We start from the raw sequence: 7,723 nt of genomic DNA on the forward strand, positions 1-7,723 counted from the left end.
CAAGGCAAGGCAAGGCAAGGCAAGGCAAGGCAAGGCAAGGCAAGGAGTGTATTTCGTGTGCCCCCTGGGGGCATTGAAACATTACATTACGACGCCCGGTGCAATAGCCGAATGGTTAAAGCTTTGGACTTTCGATCTGAGGGAGCAGGGTTCAAATCTCGGTGCACCTGGTGGGTAAAGGGTGGAGATTTTTCCGATCTCCCAGGTCAACATATGTGCAGACCTGCTAGTGCCTGAACCCCCTTCGTGTGTATGTGCACGCAGAAGATCAAATACTTGCTTAAAATATCCTGTGGTCCATGTCATCGTTCGGTGGGTTATGGAAACAAGAATATACCCAGCATGCACACCCCCGAAAACGGTGTATGGCTGCCTACATGGCGGGGTAAATAAATAAAAACGGTCATACACGTAAAAAATGTTACATGTCTGTCTGAGTGTGTATGTGTGTGCGCCTGAAATCTGATTAAATGACACAGGAAACGAAACGAACGAATGATGAGCGCCCAATGGCAGCCGTCAGTCGGCTCAACGCAGGTAGGCAGCCTGTTGAGCAAATGACCCCGTGTATGTAAAGCGCTTAGAGCTCGGTCTCTGACCGAGGATAGGCGCTATATAAGTATCCACATCAATCAATCAATCAATACAGAACAAAACAAAATGTTACGAACGTGATGCTTCCTTCCTCGGGATGCCGTGACGTCTTTCACTTCACAGTGTTCGTGACCTCAGTAGTTCCTAGATCCTCTCTGTCGTTCTCTTGTCGTCTCACTCTTTGTGTGTTAGAGGCCCATTCACCTCTCTTAACTCACTCAGTACGGCCAGTCCTCTCTTCTCCTCTACACATACCCCTCGGATGTCCTGTGGGTATCTGAATGACCCAACCTTTAGCTTCCGTCGTCAGAATTGTGGTATTCTTTGTCAACATTCACCTCTTCAGTATAAGAGCCTTCCGCTTGCAATATTTTGATGATGGTAATTGGGGTGAAACGCTGTTAACGTCGTCTCTTTCGCCGTTCGTATGGAAAGAGTTAACCCTTTCACTGCCAAGGTCGATTTATGCAGAAGCTAGGTAGAGGACCTATTCTCCAGTCAATGGGAAACCATTTACAGCTTAGTCTTTTGTGAAGGACTGTGACTCTCAAACTAGGAGGCAAAATTGCACTGGCTCTTAGTGCTGCAGCCTTGTGGGCTAGTTGGCCTTTGGGAACCATCCCAACACCGACTGTCCTAAACCCCTCTTGGCCGAGAGAGTGGGGATGTACTTGGGCAAGACACTCTCCACTATAATCAAATTCTAGCCCAAATAGTCGGAACAGCAGTTGCCTCATCTGCTGTTCTGATGGTCATAGTCAGTCGGACATATATATATACCTATATATATATAGGTAGAGGACCCATGTCAGTGAAGGGTGATCAGATTATGGGTCTGTTATCCATTAACCTACTGCTCTTAATGTTCTGTGGTAGGTACAGGCCATATTTTCTACACATTGCAGGAGGAATCCCCAGCTATTGTTAGACACCTTATTTTCTGTGTTTGTAGCACAAGGGAATTTTGCACTCTAAATTGACTGGCAGTGAAAGGGTTAAAGGCTGAGAACGTCTTTCCCCTTTTATCAACCTGTTAGCAGTCACGGGTGTGGCTTGCAATGGCCTCCTCTACTGTGACTCAGTCAGCAGCAATGTTGCCACAGTGAGATAGGATGGGCAACATTGCTGCCCACACGGCAGTGAATTATTCATCAATATGGCCTTGTTATGTTATCTTTGATCGATCTTTCGACAAAGAGGAAGGTGGCAAAATGGTTAAGACGGTTATCTGCCCATACAGTGTCCGTAAAGGTCTGGGTTCCAATCCCGGTTTTGCAATTTCTCCAATGTTTGACTGGAAAAATCAAACTGAACGTGTAATCATTAGGATGAGACGATAAACCGGCAAGGCCCCGTGTGCAGCACACACTTGGTGCACTAAAAAAGAAATAAACAAAAACAAAAAACAAAAAAAAACCATGGCAACACCGGTGTTGTCACCTGGCAAATGTCTGTAGAAAAAATCAATTATGATAGGTACACATTTTTTTATTATTATTTTTTTTAAAATGTATTATAAGCCTATGCATGCACTCACGGCCTAAACGTAATAATAATAATAATAATAATAATAATGGTATCTATATAGCGCTGGATCTTGTGTAGAGACAAATCAAAGCGCTTTCGCACCAGTCTCACACGCATGCATAACTCTAAAACTGTAGAAACTAAAGACAAGGGAGGGCAGGCAAGGGAGGATATCTAAACGTGTTGGGTTATGCTGCTGGTCAGGCATCTGCATATCAGATGTGGTTTAGCGTATATGGATTTTGTCCGAACACAGTAAAGCTAGCCTCCTTGAGAAACTGAAACTGAAACTGTCGATTGTTCACGTTTATTTGTTTTGATATGGATGAGGTAAAAACGCTCTTGCCAGTTCAACGTCAGTAGCTTGTGCCTTTTCTTCCGTTAGAAGTCGTCACACACACACACACACACACACACACACACACACACAATCTCGTTTATCTAATTTTCCCATCTGTCTCCATTTCTGTCGGCTTCTCCTCTGTCTCTTGCCCACTTATGACAACAATTTTATCATTTTTATGCACTACCATGCTTCCTCTGATAAAATAATGCATTTTCTCCGTTGAGGATGGGGACTAGATTGTGAGGTGAAAAAAAAAGCATACCACTGTTTATCAACTGATTATCTTCGGAAATAAGGACTTTTGTCTTCTCTTCTCGTTTCTGCATCGTGCATGTGTGCGTGCGTGCGTCAGTGCGTACGTGTGTGTGTGTGTGTGTGTGTGTGTGTGTGTGTGTGTGTGTGTGTGTGCGTGTGTGTGCGTGTGTGTGTGCGTGTGTATGCGTGTGTGCGTGAGTGCGTGCGTGTGTGTGTGTGTGTGTGTCAGCCGTGTGCCTGAGAAGTCCACACAGTCCACGTATCTTCAGTATGCTGTTTATCAACACGATGACACCTCGACCTCCGTCTTGAACTGCTGCTGTGGTTCTCTCCTCTCATACAGCTCGCCCTGACACAGCTATGCCAGGCACGCAGACACAATTTAGGAAAAGCTTTCCGTAGTTCTTGGTTGGTTTGTGCCGCTGATTCTGAAATGGCCCGCAAGTAGGCGAACCCTGTTACACTAAATCAACGCGTTAATGTTTGTCAGTCCGGCACTGCATAACTGCATAACGATGCATTAAAAAAAACAAAATCTTCTCTACAGTTTTCCAGTTTTTCCTACAAACAAAATGTGATTTAGACGCCGGTGTGCAAGGTTCCATTTATCATGTACTGGTGTGCATATTTGACTTGCCTGTCTGTCTATGCATATGGCTGTCTGAAAACATACACTTTCGGTTCAGTCTTTGTCATCTCTTCCCATCGACCACCTCCCCCCCCCCCCCTCCCGCCTCCGCGGCCTTTCCGTATGGGTGAGTTTAACGATCTATTGGCATTTCGCCCTTCGGTCAATTAAGTTGCTCGTGGCTCCTTTCCCCCGCCCTCACTCTCCCCTCACCTGGCTCTTTTATGGAGAAATGGGGTGGACGGAAAATGCTTCAACTTGAAGAAACAACGAATGAGCGCATTTAAAAGCAAAACTTGACAAACAAACAGAGTTCCAATTTTGGGAAGAATTATCAGAAAACAATTCTAGTTATCATGACAGGATGATCCGTCTAATGTTAGGTAGTTCATGAGTGCCACCCGCACTGCCCGTTCATGTGAGATACATTCGGGTTTTACGTCAATAGGCTACACCCTTCACCACTGGTGAAGATCCGGGACTGAGACCATCAGTGATCACCACCACAATGACACAGCAATGGGAGTCTGGACAGAGTACAGGGTGGAGGAGTGGGGGGAGGGGCGGATTCAGTTATCCGAATCACTGCAGGGCAACGCTATTAGAACCACCACAGAATTCGCAAATGTTGGCAAGCCTTGGTCGTGAATCTTCACCGATTCTTCAATTAGGTGTTTATCGTTGTCTGTTTCAAGACGACCTTTATCGACGTGGTGTGCGCGATGCTGTGGGCACAAACTAAATAAAACAAGTGAAAATGTGTAGAAATAGGGTTTGGGAGTTAAAGTCGCAAGTTCTTCTGCTTCTTCTTCTATAGGGTAAAAACTTTGACCATAGTCACTGATCGGCATTTTGGCGGTGGGTGCCGATTTGGAAGATAGATAGATAGATAGATAGATAGACAGATATCATCATCACCAGTAGAGACTGGAGAGAGAGACAAAAATAGACAGAGAGAGGGTGTGTGTGTGTGGGGAGGGGAGGGGGGGCATGAATGCGAGGTCAGCACTCAGCTGATCACTGAGCTACACACGCACTCATGTGTTAAAGAAGGCAATAGATAAGCCTGTGTACAAATATCTTTGCGATAGATAGGCCTATCTATATCTTTGCAAAAGCAGATAGGCCTAGCTTTGTCTTCATATAGTATCAACTGAAACCGGCTGAAATCGAAACAGGGTCCCGCAAGACAGGAAGTATTATCATTCTTCTCTCCCCTTCCTCCCCGGCCTTCAGAACGGCTAAATGCGGAATACAATCACTCTTTGTGTTCCCGTGTCTCTTCCTTAAAATCTCCCGTCTGAAAGGTGATGAAAATGTATCACCAAACGCGTGTCATCGCAGCTTTCACTGTTTATCGAGGACAAAGAGGAGGATAATGAGGTTGGGTGGGGTGGGAAGTATTGAGGAAGAAAGCTGGAGAGCTGGGGTTGGTGTGGGGGCGCGGAAGAAAATAACTATTTCCTGAGAACGAGCTCTTACAGACACGTAACGAAACCGGGTCGTTTCTTCTTCTTCTTTTTTTTTAATTTGTAAGACGGAAAAACTTAAAAATTGGTTAATATCACTGTAATAAAAACCCTACATTTCTTTCCCTCCACTCTTAGACTGGCCTGGCCTTCTTTACGTCTCTTGACAGGGGAAGAAATCTAGAGTATATAAGTTCCTATGTTTTTTAGACTAATTTACGATTTTTCCGTCAAAGGAATGAAACTGAATGGAAAAAACGCGGGATAAGAAATGTGGATATTGCCGCCTAACGATAGCAGCAACAGCATTAACTCTCTCCATACGAACGGCGAAAGAGACGACGTTAACAGCGTTTCATCCCAATTACCATCATCAAAATATTGCAAGCAGAACGCTCTTATACTGAAGAGGTGAATGTTGACAAAGACACCACAGTTCTGACGACGGAAGCTAAAGGTTGGGTCATTCAGACACCCACTGGACATCCGAGGGGTCTGTGTAGAGGAGAAGAGAGGACTGGCCGTACTGAGTGAGTTAACCGAACAACTAATCGGTCCGTCAATACACACGACTCTCTTCAGTTCCTCGCACACGCAAGCTCGTGCTCACACATGGGCGCGCGCACCCCCCTCCCCTACCCCCCTCACACACACACACACACGAGGCTAAATCTGACAGGGGGAGAAAGGAGGCGGGGAGTTCATAGACAAAATAAAAATATACATAACACAAAGGCGTAAAGTGAAAATTGCCAAACACTTGATAAAATTACAAATATGAACAGCAACTTAAATGATATGTTAGTAACAGAGCCAAAGCCAAAGTGAGGCTTTTGTTTTCTGTTGTTACTGATGTTGCTGTTGTTGTTGTTGTGAATGTAGTGATGGTGGAGGCGTTTGAGAAAACAATTGTGTAGTCATCCCACTTCCACTCGGCGTGTGTGTGTGTGTGTGTGTGTGTGTGTGTGTGTGTGTGTGTGTGTGTGTGTGTGTGTGTGTGTGTGTGATTTCGTCAAAACAAGTGCGTGTACACACACGCTCGCACACGCGAATGTGAGTGCGCGTGTGTCCGTCGAAATAGTCGCAACCGAAACACTTTAATCATCAGACCACAGATCCATAACAATACACTTTACAAAGACAAAGGGAATTATTGCAGGGAAATGAATACAAGGGCGACAACTGTGTGAACAATGATAACGAGTCCGAGCAGAGGATTGGCTCGTACTGAAAACGCATTGAATACAAACTTGCATTTTGTGACATTCAGTCTTGAAAGCGGATCAAGGCATAAACAAGTCAGTTGAGTGGTTGCTTCAATGGTTAGATAAGAGCCAAGGGATAAATAAAACTTGAATGATTTCATAGCTAACGTAAAAATGTCATGGCAGGGAAACTGAAAGCAAGAAAGAAAAAAAGAATTAAGGAGACGAGCAAGAAAGAATTTACAAGATGGTATTGAGGACAGATCGATGTCGCCACAAAAAAAAAAAGAAAAAAAAAGAGAAAAAAAAAAGAGAGTAAAAGACCAAGAAAAGAAACAAAGAAACAAGTACATCAATACACTGACGAGCGCGTGCAAACACACACACACACACACACACACACACACACACACACACACACACACCAGGAAATTATAGTTTAAAGGTTCTAATTAATAGACAATTTTGGACAAAATTAAGATACACTCTCAGAGAATAGCTAGATGAGATTTGAGGCCAGATTTGAAAGAGGTGAGAGAGTCTGTTCCACTGACGTCTACTGAATGTTTAATGTCGTTAGCTGTAAAGCTCCAGTGACATATAGTAGGTACTAATCAGAACAGTTTCAGTTTCAGTAGCTCAAGGAGGCGTCATTGCGTCCGGACAAATCCATATACACTCCACCACATCTGCCAAGCAGATGCCTGACCAGCAGCGTAACCCAACTTGACGCGCTTAGTCAGGCCTTGAGAAAAAAAAAAGAAAAAAAAGAAGGTGCAAAGCAGATAAAATGGAACAGAAAGGAAAAGGAAAACCAGAATTGAAACAAAATAAACTTATTTGAGATTAGCGACACTTTGGCGCTTTGGCATTAGCTTGAAGTACATGTAACATGGGGTAATGTGCCTTTTTCTCAGTTCAGTCGTTTGTCTCCGAGGTTTGGACAATACACAGAAACAAAGTATATATATAAATCATATAATAGATATTTACGAATGTTACATCGACACACATCATATCAATACAAACGCATACTAAAGTACATATAAACCACCAGTGAAATAATTATTTATGCCTGAGCATCAAAACCCATCAAATCAATACGAACACATCTTATATTACATTGTCGAGATTGACCATCCAAATGTAACCCTTCCTTTTTATCTATGCTTTTTTTCCCTAAAAGAACACATACTAATCTTTAATCAATTAATGTGAATTTTGGACCGATGATGAACGTTTTCCGTATATATATTGTCTCGGATACATATTTTGCAAGTGAAAGTATATCATGATTATCTTCCTTTTCTGTTATCTTCTTCTTCTTCTGGATAGGTAGCCAACATCGACTTGTCGATGAATCTGCTACACAATTTCTTTTCAGTATGCCGAACAAATCTTTTCTCTGGGCTGGAGCTGTATTGAAAAGGGTTCAGTTTGTTCTCAATTCATCGTATCTTTTGCAGTTAAATACGAAATTAATGATTTCAATCTTCTGAAGAGAGGAAGAGAAGTAACCACTGCACCACATTATCCAATGAATATTTGGTGTTACGCCCCTTGAAAAACCTTAAATCTCTGAGCCTGTACAATATTTTTTCGAAGTAACCTGGAACTGTGACATAAAATAACCTCAAGATGACGCCTAAACTTGCAAATATATTTTCATAGATTTTTTAGGAAAAATAAATACACTACT

Source organism: Babylonia areolata, chromosome 16, assembly GCF_041734735.1.
Source record: "Babylonia areolata isolate BAREFJ2019XMU chromosome 16, ASM4173473v1, whole genome shotgun sequence".
Taxonomy (NCBI): Eukaryota; Metazoa; Mollusca; class Gastropoda; order Neogastropoda; family Buccinidae; genus Babylonia; species Babylonia areolata.